We start from the raw sequence: 18,858 nt of genomic DNA on the forward strand, positions 1-18,858 counted from the left end.
AAAAAAAAAAAAAAAAAAAAAAAAACAAAACAAAAAAACAAAAACAAACAAACAAAAAAAAAGACTGAGTGTCACAGATGGTAGAAATGGAAAGGATCTCAAGGAACTAGTGGTCACTAAGTTCATAAACCTTTGACTCAGTAACCTCACACCTAGAAACCTGTATCATCTGGACTACAGCGATGCTCTGGAAAACTCTCTGTTAAAGAGAACTATTCTCAACACTGAGGATTCAACTATGCACATGTCTCTGCAAATTAGAGCCTTAGCCACAACTGGCCCTCTACCTGTTTTATAAATAAAGTTTTATTGGCATATGGACACATATATTCACTTACATAGTGGGGTGCCATTCTGGGCTTGTTCAGAACCCTGGACATGGAAATCTGTAGGAGAGTTTCACACGTCCAAGGATTTTTTTCCAACTTTTGTTTGTAGTCACCTGTGAGTGCTACTTGAATCCAAGGAGGAAGGGATAAGGATCTGCAGGAATGCCCTTTCTCCTCCTTTACACCGAAACACATCTGAACAGAAAATTCAGGTTTGGCGAGCAAGTCATGGAGCAGCCAGACATCATTTCTGAGAGTTTAAAGTTTTTACAGTCGCTTTGGGAAAAAGTGCACCAAAATTCTTCTGCTTCCTAAATCTGGAAGTGGCCACTCCATGGCTGAGCTATCTCACACCCTACAGAAATGAGTTCCCAAGCTTGCCAGGGAAAGTACTGGAAATCCAGAACAGCATTATGGGCAAACACCTTGTGATGGCTGTTCTTGGTCGTCAAATTGAGTACAACTGGAATGAACCATGCTTCAGAAATGGAGGGCACAGTTGTGATCCATTTCTTGAGGCAAGAAGCCAACACATTTTTAATCCAGATCTGGAGGCTGGAAGGCACACCTTTAATCTGGGCCACACCTTCTGTTGGAAGCGTACGTAAGAAGGAAGGGTTTGTTCTTCACCTGCTAGCTAACCCTGGCTAATAATACTGCCTCATCAGCACCTCCATTCCTTCCTCGGGAGCCCAGCAGACCAGCTGAGACACCCAGCCTCATGGGACTGAGCAGCTCCTAGATCTGTGGACTTTCCACTCGTAACTAGCCATTGTTGGACCGCAGCTTGTAAGTCATCCTAATAAATCCCCATAGAAATATTCATTCTGTGTAAGTCCCCACATACATACATAAGACTGAACTGTGGAGTAGTCACAGTACGCGCCACCACACAACAGTGAGACAGCGCCACAACGATGCAGATCTTACAAGCAAGGCAGGGAGGAAACAGTGCCATCCCCCACCGCTATTCCACCTGTGTGCACACCCTGCGAGACTGACTGAGGGTGCTGCTGGTGGGGGTGTGGCTAGAAGAGCCTTCTGGGGTCCTGGTCCTGGCTGAATGAGCTAGGTGTCGATTGCACAAGTAAGTTCTGCTCGTGGACGTCTGTGGCGTGGTTACTTATGCTTTGGGTATTTTGCATGAGTGTATGTGTGTTTTAATGGAAAACTTATATATGAGAATACAATCTCAAGAAAAGTTGCAGTCTGGGTGCGGTGTGTCACGCTTAGGATCAGAGATCTTGAGATGCTGAGTCAGGGTCCCCAGGAGTTTGAGAGCAGCCTGGACTCACGGTGAGTTTCAGGCAGCTTGGACGCAGAGTAAGATGATTTCAAGAAAACAAACAAACAACCAAACAAAAACAAACAAACCACAAAACCAACCAACCAAAAATAACAAAAAATACCATTACTTGTAATGGAGCCATTTGGGTTGTTCTGGGGACTAGGTCTTATTAGGGGCTTTGTTATAGTGTCTGACCACTAATGTCAATTTATTGGAACCAATCATTTGTTTGTTTTTGTATTCCAGTTAAAAGCGAAGACTGGCTCTGAAAATGTGCCTTTGTTGCCACCAAGTGGCTGCAGGCGTGATTGCAATGGCAGAGGTATTAGTGGGTTTCAGTGAGACTCAGACAAGTTTTGAAGTTCTGAAATTGGAATCTAGTTGTCCGATCTCCTATTCCTCTGAGGACTTCCTACCATTGCTTGAAAGGTCATTTTTGGGTGTCTTTTATTGCCTGTATCTCCTCCTCCTCCTCCTCCTCCTCCTCCTCCTCCTCCTCCTCCTCCTCCTCCTCCTCCTCCTCCTCCTCCTTTTTGTATTTCGAGACAGGGTTTCTCTGTGTAGCTCTGGCTGTCCTGGAACTCATTCTGTATACCAACCAGTAAGCCGTCAGACAGACATGGAAGAAACAGGAAAAGTAGAACACATAGAAAGAAAAGGTAAAAAAAAACTCAAGACAAAATGTGGATGAAAAGAAACAATTAAGCTAAAGAAAAAAAGTTACTCAGAAACAAGCATAAGCTAAGACCAGGCATTCATTACTAACAGTAAGGCTCAGTGTCATGATTTGATGATTTGGGAACTGGTTGGTGGCCCAAAAGAAAAACCCTGATATAGATAGCAACACATGGCATTGGAAGAGGATAGCTCTGGAGTTCAAGTCCACTTACAGTGATTGTTTAACCCATGGGCTTTAAACCTTAGCTTTTCTCCACAGAAGACCATTCATTTCTTACCTCTTCCATTCTGCACAAGCAGCTTTTTCTGGCCTCTTTGGGGGCGCTGGGAAGAGGTAAAAGAGGGCACCAGGAGAAGAAGCGTATAAAGAAGGCAAGGGGAGAGCCAAGCTCCCTGTTCTAAATTCAGGGTCAGGCTGGCAGTAACCACAATCAGCCACTGCTCCAAGGGCTCCGAGTTGGCCATAAAGAACGAATGACCAGAAAAGGTGTCCCCCAATTATTTTTACATTCAAGATGCAGAGATTACAGACACTCAGATCTGCTGCACCTGTCAGTAGCCCACACTGTCTGTCCCAGCAGCAAAGCATTTTGGGTAATCATTCACAAGCCCGATGATCTTAAGGAAGTAGTTGTAAGTCCAGCCTCCACTTCTGCCCCCGTGATTGATAAATCCTGCTTGGAAATCAATATGACGTGTTAGGGATTGCCAAGCAGGGGTTATAGATGACATTAGGTTAATTAGGATGCCCGGCAAGAAGCAGAGTATTCTTTTTCTGCCCCCATAGAAAAGAGGGTCAGGAAAGTAAAGGTCAGATGTATGTTTTGGTTTGGATTGTTCTAGAAGTAGGTCCCTAGACAAGAATTCAAGTGTATTCAAAGATCTGAGAGGTATCCCAAGAAACCCCTAGTAAGGTGGGAAAGAGGCCCAGCTTGGTGGTGTATTATCAACCCACTGAAACTGTGGGCAACTGAAATCTCACCTGGGGATTTTGGGAAATGATTCTCGAAATTTTATCTCAAAATCATTCCACCTGAGGGACAAGGAATGTGGGTGTGCTGTGACCCGAGGGTCGTTGATTGAGGACTATTTCAGGTGTGTTCATCACCTTGCCTTTCTAGCCTATATCATTTGGTGATCAAGAAGATCCCCACACAGGAAATACATTTTGGCAGCTGGTGTGCCCAGGGAACAGTAAGGCCTGGGAGATGAGCCAGTAGATTCTTTCCTACCATGGTTTGAAGGGCGACCCTTGTCTAGGCACTAAGCCCCTGCGATCTCCTTTTATTTACATGTGTATCCAAGATTGAATCTTGGTTGCTTCTCTCTCCCTAGACCTATTCTTCAGCGATGAGGTTAGGTAAGTTAATTCAATATTTTTCTGTAGGGCAAAATTTAAGGGGCATCCAAACAAATCCATGAGCCCCACCAACAACCTAGCAATCAAACAGTTTTTAATGCAATATGAAAAAAAAGAAGAGAAATGATACAAAAAAATCCATGATGAACAACCTATTAGAACTTTTAATCAACAGGATCAGTAACCTTGCTGAGCTGAACCACATTGGAGCCTGAGGCAAAAGGAAAAATCACTGCTACTGATTGTGTTCCCGATGGATTGTTTTGTACTCGGTTGAATGTTTAAAAAGTTATTACATGAAAACATAGTCTCGATCACTAACCTTTCCCCCACACTCTCATGTCTTTTTCTGATTTCTACTACTGCAATGGAATCCCACAGACAAGGTAAATCACAGAGAATGGAAGATTATTTAGCTGATCAGTCTGGAGGTTGAGTTCAAGGGCACAGTACGCACTTCTGGCAAGGGCCTTCCTTCATGCCAGTGACTGTCTACAGAGTCATAAGGTGGCACCGGGTGTCATAAGGCGAAGGAGACAGCTAAACCGGAGCTTCTGATGGATTCTTGTGGCGACTTAGCCCATTTGTCTCTAGTACCCGTGGTTTCTCTTAGGCAGTCTTAAGTATCCCTTTGCCTCTCTCCACAAGCTCAGATGTGTCCACTCACACTAGGGCTCTCAGGAGACATCAGTGGCTACTTGTGGGACTCCCTTTCCTCCATGTGTCCAAGTCCTCCCACACCTGTGCATATTCTTGTATCAACACAGAAGTGTTCAATCCCATTGTGTTTGTAGAAAGGCAATTTTTTAAAAATATTAAACTCTGCATTGTAGCCGTTTCTCTGCATGGCGTCTTGGGGCACCCCGTGGCACAATCGTAGAGATTGTAAAAGGCCAAGTAAAATGCCCTCTGATCTTTATCCCTTCTGTAGTGCTACTTCTATTTCCTTACCTTTCCACATCGGCACCAGGCCTGACAAAGGTGTTCACAAGGGATTAAGGCAAATGCCTTTTTCCTGGCCACGTTTTTTCACTATGTCTTCCCTTTGCTCCACCATCTTATCGTGGGTTTGATAAATTGCTGATCTCACTAAATTCCATCTATGGCTGCTTACAAGAAACTCTAGGCTCACACCTCCGTGCTCTGCCCTTGATATGAAAGGGGAGGGCTCTGTAATCAAGGATGTCATTCTGTGTCCTCAGTAAGGCCAGGCTTTAAAGCCACTATCTCCAGACAGATTCCAGCTAAGCTGTGGCCTTTCGATTTTAGGGGTGCGTCTACACTTCTCTTAAAGTAATATCTTTAACATGGAGAGGAGAGCAGAGGAGATAGTTCTTCCTGTGCAAGCTTGAGGAGCTGAGTGCAGTTCCCAGCACCTATAGTAAAAGCTGTTCAAGGTGATGTGTGGCTTTGATTCCAGTGCTGGGGAGGTGGAGATGGGAGAATCCTTGGGGCTCACCGGTCAGGCCGTCTAGCCAAATCAGTGAACTCCGGGTTCAGTGAGGAACCCTGTCTCAAGAAGTAGGGTGGGGAGTTAATGCAGAAGATATCCGACATTGACTTCTGGCCTCTGCACCTACTATGTGCTCTCATGGACATGTGCACTAATACACACAATAGAGCGAGGGTTGGTTGGAAAATAGGGGATCCGTCTGATAGATTCAGAAACATCTCGGGGTTAGGGTGACAGATGGCTCAGCAGTTAAGAGAGTGTTGTGCCTGTGCAGAGGACTCGAGTGCAGTGTGCTGGGTTAGGCATTCACAACCTTCTGTAACTCCAGCTCCAGGGGACTCTGTCACCCCTGGCCTCCTTGGACACCTGCACTCAATATTCACATACCACTACACCTTAGACACATAACTCAAAAAAATGTTTAAAAAGTCCAAAACATTACCTCTCTAGACAGCCGGAGGGGTCCCCAAATTTCTAGCCCAAAACATTACCTCTCTAGATAGCCTGTGGGGTCCCCAAATTTCTTCTTCTTCTTCTCCTTCTCTTTCTCCTTCTTCTCCTTCTCCTCCTTCTTAGCCTCCTTCTCCTTCCTCCTCCTCCTTCCTCCTCTTCCTCCTCCTTCTTCCTTCTCCTCCTCCTTCTTTCTCCTCTTCCTCTTCCTTCTTTCTTCTCCTTTTTCTTCTTCCTCCTCTTCCTTGTCCTCTTCTTCTCCTCCTTCAGTTTTGTGAGACAGGGTTTCTCTGTGTAACAGCCCTGGCTATCCTGGAACTTACTCTGTAGACCAAGCTGACCTTGAACTCAAGAAATCTGCCTTCCTCTGGCTCCTCCCCGCCCCCAACCAGTGCTGGGATCAAAGGAGTGCACCACCATGCCCTGCCGGTTTTTTTAAAAATTGAATAATTTGAAATGGGAGGACCCACATGAAATTCAGATCCTTTGGGATGGGAAGACCCACTTTAAATCTGAGTGTCACCCTCTGTGACAGTCTATATAAAGACATGGAAGAAGGAAGCTCTTGCTCTTTGCCTTTGCTCTCACTCTAACTGGCTATAGAGCCTTCTTCAGATTCCAGCGTATACTGAAGACCAGCTGAGCAGCCATCCACACGGACTGAACAACTGCTGAACTTTTGGACTTTCTATCAGAGACAGTCATTGTCTAATAGTCAGGCCACTGCCTGTAGAGCACTCTGATCATTCCCACGGATAAATGTGTTCATTCCATCAATGCTGTTTCTCTAGAGAGCCCTGACTAATATACCTGAGTAGGGTTGCTGCTCAATCCATGCAGCAAAGTTCATCTGGGTTCCTGGAACCTTGGAATCTTGGCTCCACAAGGAATTTCGGGAGATGGGTAGGGGGCAGGGAGAATCCGGAAGTTCATCTACATATCTGCAGCCACTCTTCTTTCCCCCATTCACTCATAAGTCCATTGTGTGTGCACATGAGCATATGTGTGTATGTCACATATGTGAGCATGAGAACACGTGTGTGCATTCTTCTCCTCTTCCTCCTCCCTCTCTTCTCTTTTGGTGAGTGGTTCTCCATCTGTGGAGGGTCAGGAGTAGGACCTTGTGATAACTGGTGCCGATTGTTAACATGACAAGATCTAGAATTGTAGTGGAATTTTGTTTGTAATCTAACAAATGAAGCTTGCCTGAAGATCAGAGTGCAGATCATAGAGGCTGGGTGGTGGAGCACACACTTTTAATCCCAGCACTGGGGAAGCAGAGGCAGATGGATCTCTCTGTTAGTTCAAGGCCAGCCAGGGCTACACAAGATTGATTTAGTCTAAAAGAGAATTAAAGCCAGGCAGTGATGGCTCACACCTTTAATCCCAGTACTTGGGAGTCACACGCCTTTAATCCAAGCACTAGGGAGGCAGAGAAAGGAAGGGATGTGGCTAGGCAGAGAGAGGAATTATAAAAGCAAGAGGAGACAGGAGCTCAGATACAGTTTGAGGATTCAGTCTGAACCTACAGTCTGAGGATTTGTAGAGATAGGACTGCCCCTTTGGTCTGAGCATTGGTAGAGGAAAGAACTCTAGTGGCTGGCTGCTCTGCTTCTCTGGTCTTTCAGCATTAACCCCTATAACTGACTCTGGGTTTTTATTATTAACAACAATTAGAGTTTGTGCTACATAGATTCACGTAGAAAACAAGCCTCCAGACATGCCCGTGAGTTACCCGGATTAGGGTCGCTTGTGGGCACGTCTGTGAGGGATTCTCCAGATTAGGTTGAGGTGGGAAGATCCACCATAGCTGTGGACAGCACCAATCTACTGGCCGGAGTCCTGGACTGAAGTGTAAGGGGGAAGCCCGCTGAGCAGCGGCATGCATTATTCTGTGTTCTGATTGCGGTGTGGTCTCTGCAGCCATGACCTCTCTCCCATGACAGACTGTTCCCTTGCTTACTCAAGTCACTGTTGTCCCAGCCCTGAGGAAAGGGACAAATACAGACCCGGTCCCCTCCCAGCCCTGGAAGGCTGTGAACAGGTGAAGAGTCAACCCTGCTGTTGTACTTGTTACGCTTTCTCATCTGTAGTGGAAATAGCAGCAACACGGGGTTTTCGCTCTTGTGCTTTGGGTGTTTGGGGCTGGATAATTCTGCATTGGGTAGCGTGAATGTCCTGTGTGCTCTAGGGTGCTTAACAACATCTACCCACTAGATGCCAGTAGTAAACCCAGCTATAACAACCATAAGGTCTTTAGACTTCACTAAATGTTTCCAGGTGGCAAAACCACATCTTCCCTCGCCCTTCCATGGAAACAGCGCCAATAATATCCGCCTTATACCATTGTTGGTGGTGTGAGACAGGCCGTGTGAAATGCTTATGAGTACAGCTGGGATAGAGTAAGGATTTGTGATGCATGGGTAAAATGAATTACTGTTATTAGGATTTATCACGCTGAAGGCGGCAGGGATCAGGTGGTGGGGGTTCCCACAGAGATGCAGGAGAGTCCAGGAGAAGCCACTGTGGTGCCACCGATGTGCAGCAGTTACCTTGTCCACAATTCTAGATGGCACTGATGGTTCCATTTTCAGGAAATACACAAACAGGTTGTTAAACGCAGCTGTCCTTGAACTTGGCAATAGCGATGCAGGAGTAGTCACGCTCTGAGGGCTGGCGAAGGCTGCAGAGCAGAGCTGTATCTTTAGAAGCTGCCTGGCTAGTGCGGTGCTTTTTCTTTTTCCTTTTCTTTTGTGAGACAGAGACTCATGTGGCTCAGACTGGTCATGAGCTCCTGATCCTCCTGCCTCAGCCTCCTGAGTCCTGGGATTACAGGTGTGCACCACTGTGCCTGACTGATGTGCATGGAATGAGTCAGTCTCTTGACTGTTGGCGTTTGGAAAGAATGATAAATACGATAGGAACTGTAAATTGTTAGGTGTGGCTTGCGTTTGTTGAGAGCTGATGCTGAGGACAAAGATGGGTCCCTTTATCTCAGACTCAAGCACATTCACCTCAAGTGTCCTCAGAGAGTCCTTTTCCTGGGGCAGGCTGGCCCTTTGACCTTGTGACGGGGAGGAAGGAGAACAGCAAACAGCTCTGGGTAAAAACACTGCACCCCTGAGAACAGCTGGAAGACAGACCATTTACAACAGAAGTTACTGTTGTTTATCCCGTGATATAAAAGTGTCTAGAGTGGGGAAGAGAGCTGGAAGCTCATCTGTGGGAGAAACACACTGCCTGGCAATGTCCCCACTGGGGACTTCAGCATGGCTGCTTCTACAGGGCTCTCGAGTAGTGTCTGCTGGATGCTGACTGTTTTGATGTCTGCTGTCTTTTGGCTCCTTGCTCTTTGTTCTTTTACTTTGGCTTGATACATGATTAATAAATTCGCTCGCTCAAATCCCCAAGTGTGGCTATCATAGGTCCTCTCCAGAGAGAACAAACTGAGGTATAGTATCAAAACCTGTGACTTATACTGGGAGACACATCACGGGATTGGTTCGTTTCCCACATTCAGATTTGATGGAAATGCTGAATTTTAAAGAAGCAGAAAACATTTTTAAAAATTTATGGATCTCCCTCTCTGCCCAATTCTATTGACAGACCTCAGGTAAGATGGCCTCTTCTGAGGATCAGCAAGATGGTTCGGTTGGTAAAGATTCAGTGCTTAGGATCTCCATGATGGAAAGAGAGAACCAAGTCCTAAAGGTTGTCCTCTGACTCCATACATACCCTGTGGCATGCCCCCTCTAATAACAAACAAACAAAAAAGTGTAAGCTTAAGGAAAAAAGAAGCCAGGTGATGGTGGTGCACGCCTTTAATCCCAGCACTCGGGAGGCAGAGGCAGGCGGATCTCTGTGAGTTCGAGGTAAGCCTGGTCTACAGAGCTAGTTCCAGGACAGCTAGGGGCTGTTACACAGAAAAACCCTGTCTTTTTTTTTTTTTTTTTTTTTTTTTTTTTAAGACAGAGTTTCTCTGTAGCTTTTTTTGAAGCCTGTCCTGGAACTAGCTCTTGTAGTTCCAGTAAGTCACGAGTTAGGAGGACAGTAAATTTAAAGACTGCTTGGGTTACAGAGCGAGTTCAAGTCCAGCCAGGGCTACAGAGTAAGACTTGATTTTACAAAAGAGAGAGAGAGACAGAGACAGAGAGAAAAAAAGAAAGAAAAGGAAAGTAAAAAGAGGTTGGGTGCTCTAGTTCAGTGGTAGAGAGCTTGCCGAGTTTGGTCCAGGGCTGGTGGACACATTTGATGTGGTAAAGACAGCCACTGCTTGGGCAGCAGTTGTGAGTGACTTAAAGGGACAAGCAGCAGTTTTCTCAATTCTTAAAACGCTTATGGCAGGAAGAAAACAAAGGGTGTATTGATTTATGGAGGTGCTGGGGGTCATTCCCAGGGCCTTGTACACTCCAGGACTGCACTCTACTGTAGAACTGCCCCTCTCCTGTTACCCCAGAGGATGTGCTTAAAGAGCTGTGAGGCCTGCTTGGCACCCCACTTTTGCGCGTGCTTCGGGGTGAAGGTATTTTACTTACAGCGTCTCTCAGTGACTGCAGAGATCATCTCTGAAGGTTGGTGACAGATCAGATAGCAGGTGGCACCGGGCTCATCCTCGCTTTCAGTTCGTCTGGGTGGAAATATTTCACGGGGCAGAACAAATAGAGTTATGACTCATTTTCCACAAATTCTGTCAAGCATTCCATATGCTCCCATGCCTGATTTTCCACCCTGTTTTCAACTGACAAAGTCTGTTTTTCTTCCCTCCCTCTGAGACAGTAGGCCATGGGTCCCAGTGGGCACGGGACATTGTGTCCTCCTCCCTTTCCTTCCCCACGGCACAGCAAGCGAGGAACCACATTCTGTCTCCTCCTTAGCCTGGAAGCGCCATTATTCCCTGGCACAGGACATTTTTCCAGCTCATTAGAATCAGGAGCTAAGATAAAGGAGGGCAGAGCCATTATGTAGCAATTTATATGTAAATGCACAAGTTGCCAAAGAAAGATTTGGCTCTTGTTCTTTAGCAAACAGTCAAACTGGGACCTCTGGAAGGCTCGAGTCAGCCTCTTCAACTCATACAGGGGCTCTGGCAATCGTGGGACCCCTCAGCCAACTTCAGGGTGTATCTCCTTGACTTCAGTTGAAAGGAGACCGCATCCGCCATCCAGTTATTGCTGTTAAATATCCTGTGAGGACTTAAGGCGGCCAGGAAGGATGAATTTGACCTCACAGTTCCAATGTGCCGGAGTTGGGGAGGGACGGGTGGGAGATGGAGGTAGCCATTGGGGGCATGATGGCAGGAGTTTGAGGCAACTGGTGGCTGTGTATCCTCCGTCAGGAGACAGAGAGATGGATGCGGCTGGTCCCCGCACTTTCTTGTTCAGTCCAGGACCCCAGCCCTAGAATGCTCCTGTTTGTGGTTAAGGTGAGTCTTCTTATGTTAATTAAACCTAATCTAGGCGATCCCTCACAGGCATGCCCTAGGCTAACCTCATCTAGATGATTCCTCATAGTCATACCCTGGGCTAACCTCTTCTAGATGATCTTTCAGAGGCATGCCCTAGGCTAACCTCATCTAGATAGTCCCTCGTAGATGTGCAGGAGGCTTGTGTCCTAGGTCATTCTAGGCCTGTCAGGTTGACAGTATCAGCCATCACAGAGTCTGATGCCCGCGGGAGCAAGCACAACGAATAATGTGCAGGGCCAGGACGAAAGGCCCATAGGTAACCCCATGCCTGTCCTTGATCATTTTGTGGGACTTCTCAAGAGGACGGAGCCCTTAGCACAAGCCACAGCCTCATTTTCCTTTCTTCTTCCTGAATTTTCTAGCGGGTTCAGGGTAACAGAAGACAGGTTCCTTTGGTTTAAACTTCAGTGAGCCTTGTCCTTGACCAGGCCGTTGTATTAGCTACTGTTCGGTTGTTTTCATAAAACACCATGACTGAAGGTCACTTAAGGAAGAGAGAGTATATTTTGGCTTATGTTTCCAGAGGTATGATAGCAGAAGCAGGAAGCTGAGAGACCTATCCCACCCCACGTGTGTGCACATGTGCATGTGTGCATTTGTGTGTGTGTGTGTGCTTGTGTGCGCTTGTGTGTGTGTGTGTCTGTGTGTTTTTCAAGGAGCAGCGCATGCCATACGGCATGTGTGTGGAAGGTCATCTTTTTCCTGGGATTTGCTCTCTCCTTTCGCCTTCATGTCGGCTCTGGGGGTTGAGCTTGTATTGTTAGGCCTGTGTAGCAAGCACCTTTAGCGGCTGAGCCATGCCACCAGCCCCTCAATTCAACTTTTCAGTGTGGTGAGGAGGGGGAGGAGGTTGAGGAGCACTTCTTTTTTTCCATATCAAGCCTCTAGTTGTTCTAGAACGGTTTGTTGGAAACAGCCCCTTCTTTATTGAATGCTTTGTTAAAATTCCAGTCTCCCTATGAGGCAGCAGGTGCTGTCTTCGAGGGTCCTCTGTTCTAGTCTCTCCCTTGAGCCTTCTGTCCTTACTCCACTGCTGTAAAGCCTCGGTCCCTGCGGCACCCCGAGAATTTGTCAGATTGGGGTAGCCCACAACTGTGCCCTTTCCCAGGATCGTTTTGTATATTTGCATTTCTTTATACATTTTAGCTCCGATTTGACAAATCCTACAGAATGGTTGGGCTAAGTATGGCTGGAAGGCTTTAAACCTGCTGGTGGTTGACATCAAGAACACTGAATATTCCCGTCAGTGAGCTCGGTACATTTCTCTATTTATTTAGAAAATCTTTAATTCTCTGCATTATCTTGTGGGTTTTAATGTAGTTTTTATTTTCAATAGAGGGGATGTCATTTGTTTTGTTTATTTCTAAGTATCTCATGGCTTTTGACAATACAGTAAATGAAATTGCTTTTCTTATTTCACTTTCCAATTTTTCCACCATTAAAATGTGAAATATGATTGATTTTGGTATATTGTTATTGTAGTTATAAGTTTTCTTTTTTTACTTACGAGTTTTCAAAGATGTTTTATGGGTGCCTTAAGATTTTCTGTATAAACAAGCATTTCATCTCTGCAGAAGGACCGTTTGACTTCTTCTGATCCACATGCCATTTACTTCCCTTGCATTGCTGGCTAAGATCTCAAGGCAACATCGGACAGAACCGGGGAAAATGGATAGCCTTGCTTCATTTTAAATCTTTGCAGGAAAATTTGGTATTAGCTTCTAGGTATAATGTTAAGTGTTGTCTTTTGGTGATGTCATTAATCAAAGCAAGTGTGTTCTCCTTTCATTTTGACTTGGTACAAGTTTTTCTTTTTTGAAATAGGGCCTTATCATTATATTCAGGCTGGCTTCAGATTCCTGGGCTCCAGCAACCCTCCTGCTGCAGCCTTCTCATTAGCTGGGAAATGGTTGCTGTAAAATAAGCCGTGAGAAACAGTCACAGGCACCACAAACATGAGGCCAAACAAGAGTCCTTTATTTAAGGTGGTGACTAAGAATAGGCTCCTGCCATAAAGAACTCTCAGTACTGACTCTCGGGTACAGTTTTTACAAGTGCAGTACCCTCGATGACATCACTGCCAGGTGTCCATTGGGGGAACCTTGGAACATGTGTTCTGGTTCTACATTTGGCAGTTGTTTTGGTTATACATCTGTGGTATGGTGAGGGTCATGGAAAGTCCCGAATGCATTAATTAAGATGTGACTGTTCAGGGTGCTTAGGGCCTGAAAAGCTCCAGAGCAGACAGAAAGTGGGGTGAGGGCAAGATCAAGATAAGATGGCGTTACTTCGGTCACTTCATCTGGATGTCTTTTTTTTGTTTTTCTTCCAGCTTTGGTTTATGAATGAATAATTACTGATTTCCTTCCTAAACTATTTTCCTTCTTTTATTTTTCTTCTGTGAAAATGTGAGTGCCTGTGGAGCCAGAAGAGGGTGTCAGACCCCCTGGAGCTGGGGTGACGGGTGAGCCACCTGACATGGGTGCTGGAAATGGAACTTGGGTCTCTGCAAAAGCAGCACTAACTCTTAGACACTGAGCTATCTTTCCAATCCCTGATTTTCCTGCTTCTATGTCAGTGAGTGTATGATTTTAAGAATATCTGCTAATATAGGGTTTCTTTCCCCCTCTGGTGCTAGGGATTGAAGTTATGTCCTTGCATGAGGTGGGCAGACACTGTCACTGAGCTGTACCCAGACCTTCAATCTGTTAGTATGGCTAATGACATCACTTTGACTTTTTTATAAGTTAAATCCACCTCAGATCCCATGATATATTCAACTTGGTCATGATGCATTTTGACTTTATGGATCGTTTTTTCAAGATAGGGTTTCTCTGTGTAGCTCTGGCTGTCCTAAAACTCGCTTTGTAGACCAGGCTGGCCTTGAACTCACAGAGACCTGCCTGTCTCTACCTCCCAAGTGCTGGGTTTAAAGGCATGTGCCCCTGCTGCCCAGCTATATTAATGATTTCTATTTGACAAATTCTGTAGGATTTTTTTTTCTCACTGATGTTTATAAACAATATTGGTTTAGAGATTTGTTTTTAAACCTTTACTATTGGGCTTGTCATTAAGACCACATTACGTCTTATGAGATGGGTTGGGACATGTTCTTTGCATTTGTGAGCTTGTGTTGAAACTCACTGTCAAAAACCACATAGAGTTCTCCTTGGGAGAGGTTTGCTGTGCGTGTGTAAAGTTATTTACATTATTGTCATTGCTCTTTTAAGAGCGCTGATGTTTGTAAGGCTATGTAGATGGCACCTTGCCATCGCTTTAGTAAAACACCGGAGAGAAGCTGCTTTTGCAGAAGAGAGGTTTCCTTAGCTTACAGTTTGGGTGATCAAAGGGCATAGTGTAGGCTCAGAGAGGGTTGCCCTTGGCTGCATGGTGTTGTGGCGGATAACGAAGGTAGGAACAAAAAGCAGATCTGATTTCTATCCAGCAATCAGAGAGACCTGGGTATAGCTGGGCTTGTGCTTTTTAAAAAATCTATGCCTCTCCTCTTTATCTGTCTATCCATCTACCTGTCTGTCTGTCTGTCTATCTGCCTCCCTCCCTCTCTCTCTTCCCTCCCTCCTTCCCTCCATCCCTCCCTCCCCCCTTTCTCCCTCCCTTCCTTCTTTCCTTTTTCTGCCCTGACTCCTGCTTCCCCTTCTCTCCTCCCAGTTCCTCTCCCACCCCTCCCCCATCTACTCTTCTTCCCTTTCTCTTTAGAAAAGGGCAGGTTTCCCATGGATATAAGCCAGACATGATCTATCAAGACACAGCAAGACCAGACACCTCCTCTCCTATTAAGACTGGAAGAGGCAACCCAGTAGGAGGAAAGGGACCTAAAAGCAGGCAACAGAGTCAGAGACAGGCCCCCTGTTTCCACTGTTAGGAGTCCCACAAGAAGACCAAGCTACACAACTATAACATATGTGCAGAGGGCCTAGGTCAGTCCCATGCAGGCTCACTGGTTGGATGCCTTACTTCCCAGAGGTTTCACAGCCTCCCAGCAGAGCCTACATACCAGAATTTCAATCACATGAATCTTGGAGAAGGAGGACACACGAAAACTCATTCCACTCAACACAGGCTCTCCTCTCTGTCTTTCCTGATGTTGGTAATCTGTGTTCTTTTCTCCTTTTGGTCAGTTGGGATAAGGGTTGTTTATTACAGTAGTGGGAATTGAACCTAGGGTCTTTTCCATGCTGTAAGCGCTCTATCCCTAAGCAACAACCCCAGCCTTCTGTTTTGAGCTGGTGTGTGTGGTTTCACTATGATTCACAGGCTAGTTTTATACTTACCCTTTGTTGCCCAGCCAGGCCTTGAACTTGAAATCCTCGTGTCTCAGCCTCCAAAGTAGCTGGGAAGGTTTGTACCACCGGGGCTAGCTACTGGTTTTACTCATCTCTTCAAAGAGCCCAACTTTGCCTATGTTAACATTTCTGTATGCCTCATGTTCTGTTTTGTTTCAGCTCTTGGATTTTAGATTTGCTTTACTCTTTTATAGCGGGGCATTAGGTAGTTCATTTTATGCCTATTTTACTTCCTAGTATGAACACTTGAAACTGAAGTTGTCTCTAAACATTGTTTTAGCTGTGTCCCATAGACTCTTGATACATTGTATTTTTACTGTTCATACACACAGTCTTAAATTCTTCCTTGAGATTTATCTTCATTGATCCAATGATTCTTTATGCTTGTCTTTTAATATCCATGCCCAGACTGTTTTATGGATATGATCAATACCTGAGAACAAACGACTCAACAGCTTGTTTTGGCTCATGGTTTCAGAAGGGCCAGTTCAGGTTCCGTTTGCTGTTGTTTCTGAGCCACTGAGAGCGGAGCAGTACTGTGGAGAACTGAGCATGCTCACATCATGACCACCAGGAAGAGGGGAGAGAGATATAGGAGTGACTGGGAAGATTCAGCTGGAAGGACACACACCTTGTGACCTACATCCTCCTGCTAAAGCCCAGCTTCCAAAGTCTCCGGTATCTTTCAAGTTATTACCACCCACTGGGGAAGCTGGTTCAATGCTAGAGCCTAAGGGGAACAGTTCATTGAACACTATTCAACTATTCCTCTCCTGTGAATATTCACTATTGATTTTCAGTTTAATTCCATAGTGATCTGAACATATTATTTGAATTATTTCAATTAAACTTCTCGAGACTTCTTTTATGGCCCTGAATATGGTCCTTCTTGATGAATATGTCATGAACTTTTGAAGCAAATATGCCTTTTGCTGTTTAGTACTCTGTAAGTTTATATTAGATTAAAGTGGTTTATGGCATTGTCTAATCTTCTGCATCTTTAATGATTTTGATAAATTTACTTATGTCAGCTGTTGAGAGAGGCACTCTACAATATGTTAGTTTTGGTTCCATTAATTCTGAAACTATTATTAGGTAGAATTAGGATTTTTAAAAAATGTCTGACTGAAATGAACTAGCTGAATAGCAAAAAATATACCTATTTTATTTTTATTATTTAACTAACTAGTTGGTTCTGGCGTGTGGAGGGGACTGCATGACCTAAGCTGACAGTTCTCCTGCCCAAGCCTCCCATATGGCGGGATTAAAGGGACACCCTCCACCTCCCTGATGCAAAGCTGGGGTTTGTTTAGATTAAGTTTTGATACGGCAGGGGTATCCAGTGAGAGGGTCACTTAGGAAAAGGACACTACACACCTAAGAAACTCAGTGTCTTAACAATAGCTATATCTTTGACTTGAAAAACTATTTAATCTCTCTCTCTCTCTCTCTCTCTCTCTCTCTCTCTCTCTCTCTCGTGTGTGTGTAGGAGTGTAGGGGTGCATGCTTAGCACATGTGGAGGTCAGAGGCCAGAGAACAACTTCATGGAGTTGGTTTGCTCTCTTGCTTTTATGTGGGTTGTGAGTGGTCAGTGCCTTTACTTGCTGAGCCATCTCCCCCTTCCCCTCTTCTTTGAGCCTCAGTAGTCAAAGCTGGACTCAAACTGCTTATAGGCAAGGATGGCCTTGAACTCCTGAGTCTCCTGCTGTAACCTCCCCAATGCTGGGTACCGGTCTACCAAGAAGCCTTGATAAGGCTGGTGGCTTCTGATATTTCATTATTTACTGTGTTTCTAAGGAACCTCCTTTTATCTTTTTTTTTTTTACATGTGTAAATGGGTGTTTGCCTGCAGGTATGTCCTTCTTCTTCTTCTTCTTCTTCTTCTTCTTCTTCTTCTTCTTCTTCTTCTTCTTCTTCTTCTTCTTCTTCTTCTTCTTCTTCTTCTTCTCCTCCTCCTCCTCCTCCTCCTCCTCCTCCCCCCCCNTCCTCCTCCTCCTCCTCCTCCTCCTCCTCCTCCTCCTCCTCTTCTGCTTCTTCTTCTTCATTATGTGTGAGCCCATGCATGTGCCCACAGAGGGCAACTTTCAGGAGCTGATTGTCTCTGTCCATGTCATTTTTTGAGCAGGGCGTCTTGTGTCTGCCATGCTGTGTCCTCTAGAATAGCTGGCCTGCAAGTGTCCTGGTGATTGTCTTGCCACAGGAGTGCTGGGATTGCAGATTCCAGCTACCGCATTCCTCTTCTCAAGAGGGTTCCAGGACTTGAACTCAGGCTGTGGGGTTTATGCAGCAAGCCCCTTTCCTCACTTAGCCGGCTTCATGCTTGCTTTCGGATCCCTGTGCATAGAGGTGGTATTTGCCTCAAAATGACTTCCCTCGGGCTAGAACTCTGAGCCGGAGATGCTGAGATGTGTTGGAAGGGACAAAAGCTTTACTGTGGAATAACACCTGTGCCAAGGAGTGTGACAGAGCAGGGCTGGGCAGGAGGAACCACCACGTAATGCCACATTCCAAAGGCTCCTGTTAGACTGCTGGTGGAGGTGGGGGCAGCCGTTGTTCCTCAGGAAAGGAGAGCCCCAGCTTGCAGAATTGGCTCAGCTCCTATGTCGTTCTTGTTCAGAGACTTGAAGCCGCCCAGAGAAAATGGGGCTGAAAATAGCTGCTGGGTCCCTTTCTCCTTAGCTGGCACTGGGCTTTGAGACATGTGAACTTGGCTAGGCTGAGCCACACTTCACAGATTGCCTTACCTATAGATTTCTTGTTGGAGTGAGCCGCAAGGGAGGTTCTTGTGGGACCTTTGGAGGGCAGAGGTGAAGCAGAAACCATTTGTGGTTCACAGGCAGCCTCTTACCTGCATGCTCACCTTGGAGGTCGTGCGGATCCACGGTGTCTCTCCCCCATCTACCGTGTGAGTGACTTTTAGCTCGGCAGCCCCTTTCTTCTCCACAGACTGAACAAACTATTCAAATCTTCCCTTAGTTGGGGGCTGTTCTCCTGTCGCGTGTTTGATGAGAGTGTCTGTCTTCTGACTTGACTTTTTCTCCACCAGGAACATCTGTTTCTTGTGGTAGAATCCTGAATCTTTCCTCTCCATCTTCCATCTTCTCCCTCGTGGCTTTTATCTCATTCTCTTTCTTCTCTGAGCTTTAAGGTATTTATACTTGATCTTTCAGGTTTCTGATTCAAGTTTAACACCACCATTGTCTTGTCTTTAATTTACCTTTTATTCCCCCCAAAGCACAAAAGTTTCTTTTATTTCTTTCAGTTTTTGAGACAGGGTTTCTCTGTGTAGTCTTGGCTGTCCTAAAACTCACTCTGTAGACCAGGTTGGCCTCGAACTCAGAGAGATCCGCCTGCCTCTGCCTCCCTAATGCTGGGATTAAAGGCGTGCACCACCACTTCCACCTGGCTAAAGTTCTTGTTTTAAGCTTCAAAAGTCCTTTTTATGATGGATATTAGAAATTCTTAAAAGCCAACTAATTTTTTTTTTCTGTTTTTGATTTTTTTTTTTTAAATTTAGGCGTTGATCTATCT

The sequence above is a fragment of the Alexandromys fortis genome, unplaced genomic scaffold, assembly GCF_014885135.2.
Source record: "Alexandromys fortis isolate MF-2015 unplaced genomic scaffold, M_Fortis_MF-2015_v1.1 scaffold_27, whole genome shotgun sequence".
In the NCBI taxonomy this organism is placed as follows: domain Eukaryota; kingdom Metazoa; phylum Chordata; class Mammalia; order Rodentia; family Cricetidae; genus Alexandromys; species Alexandromys fortis.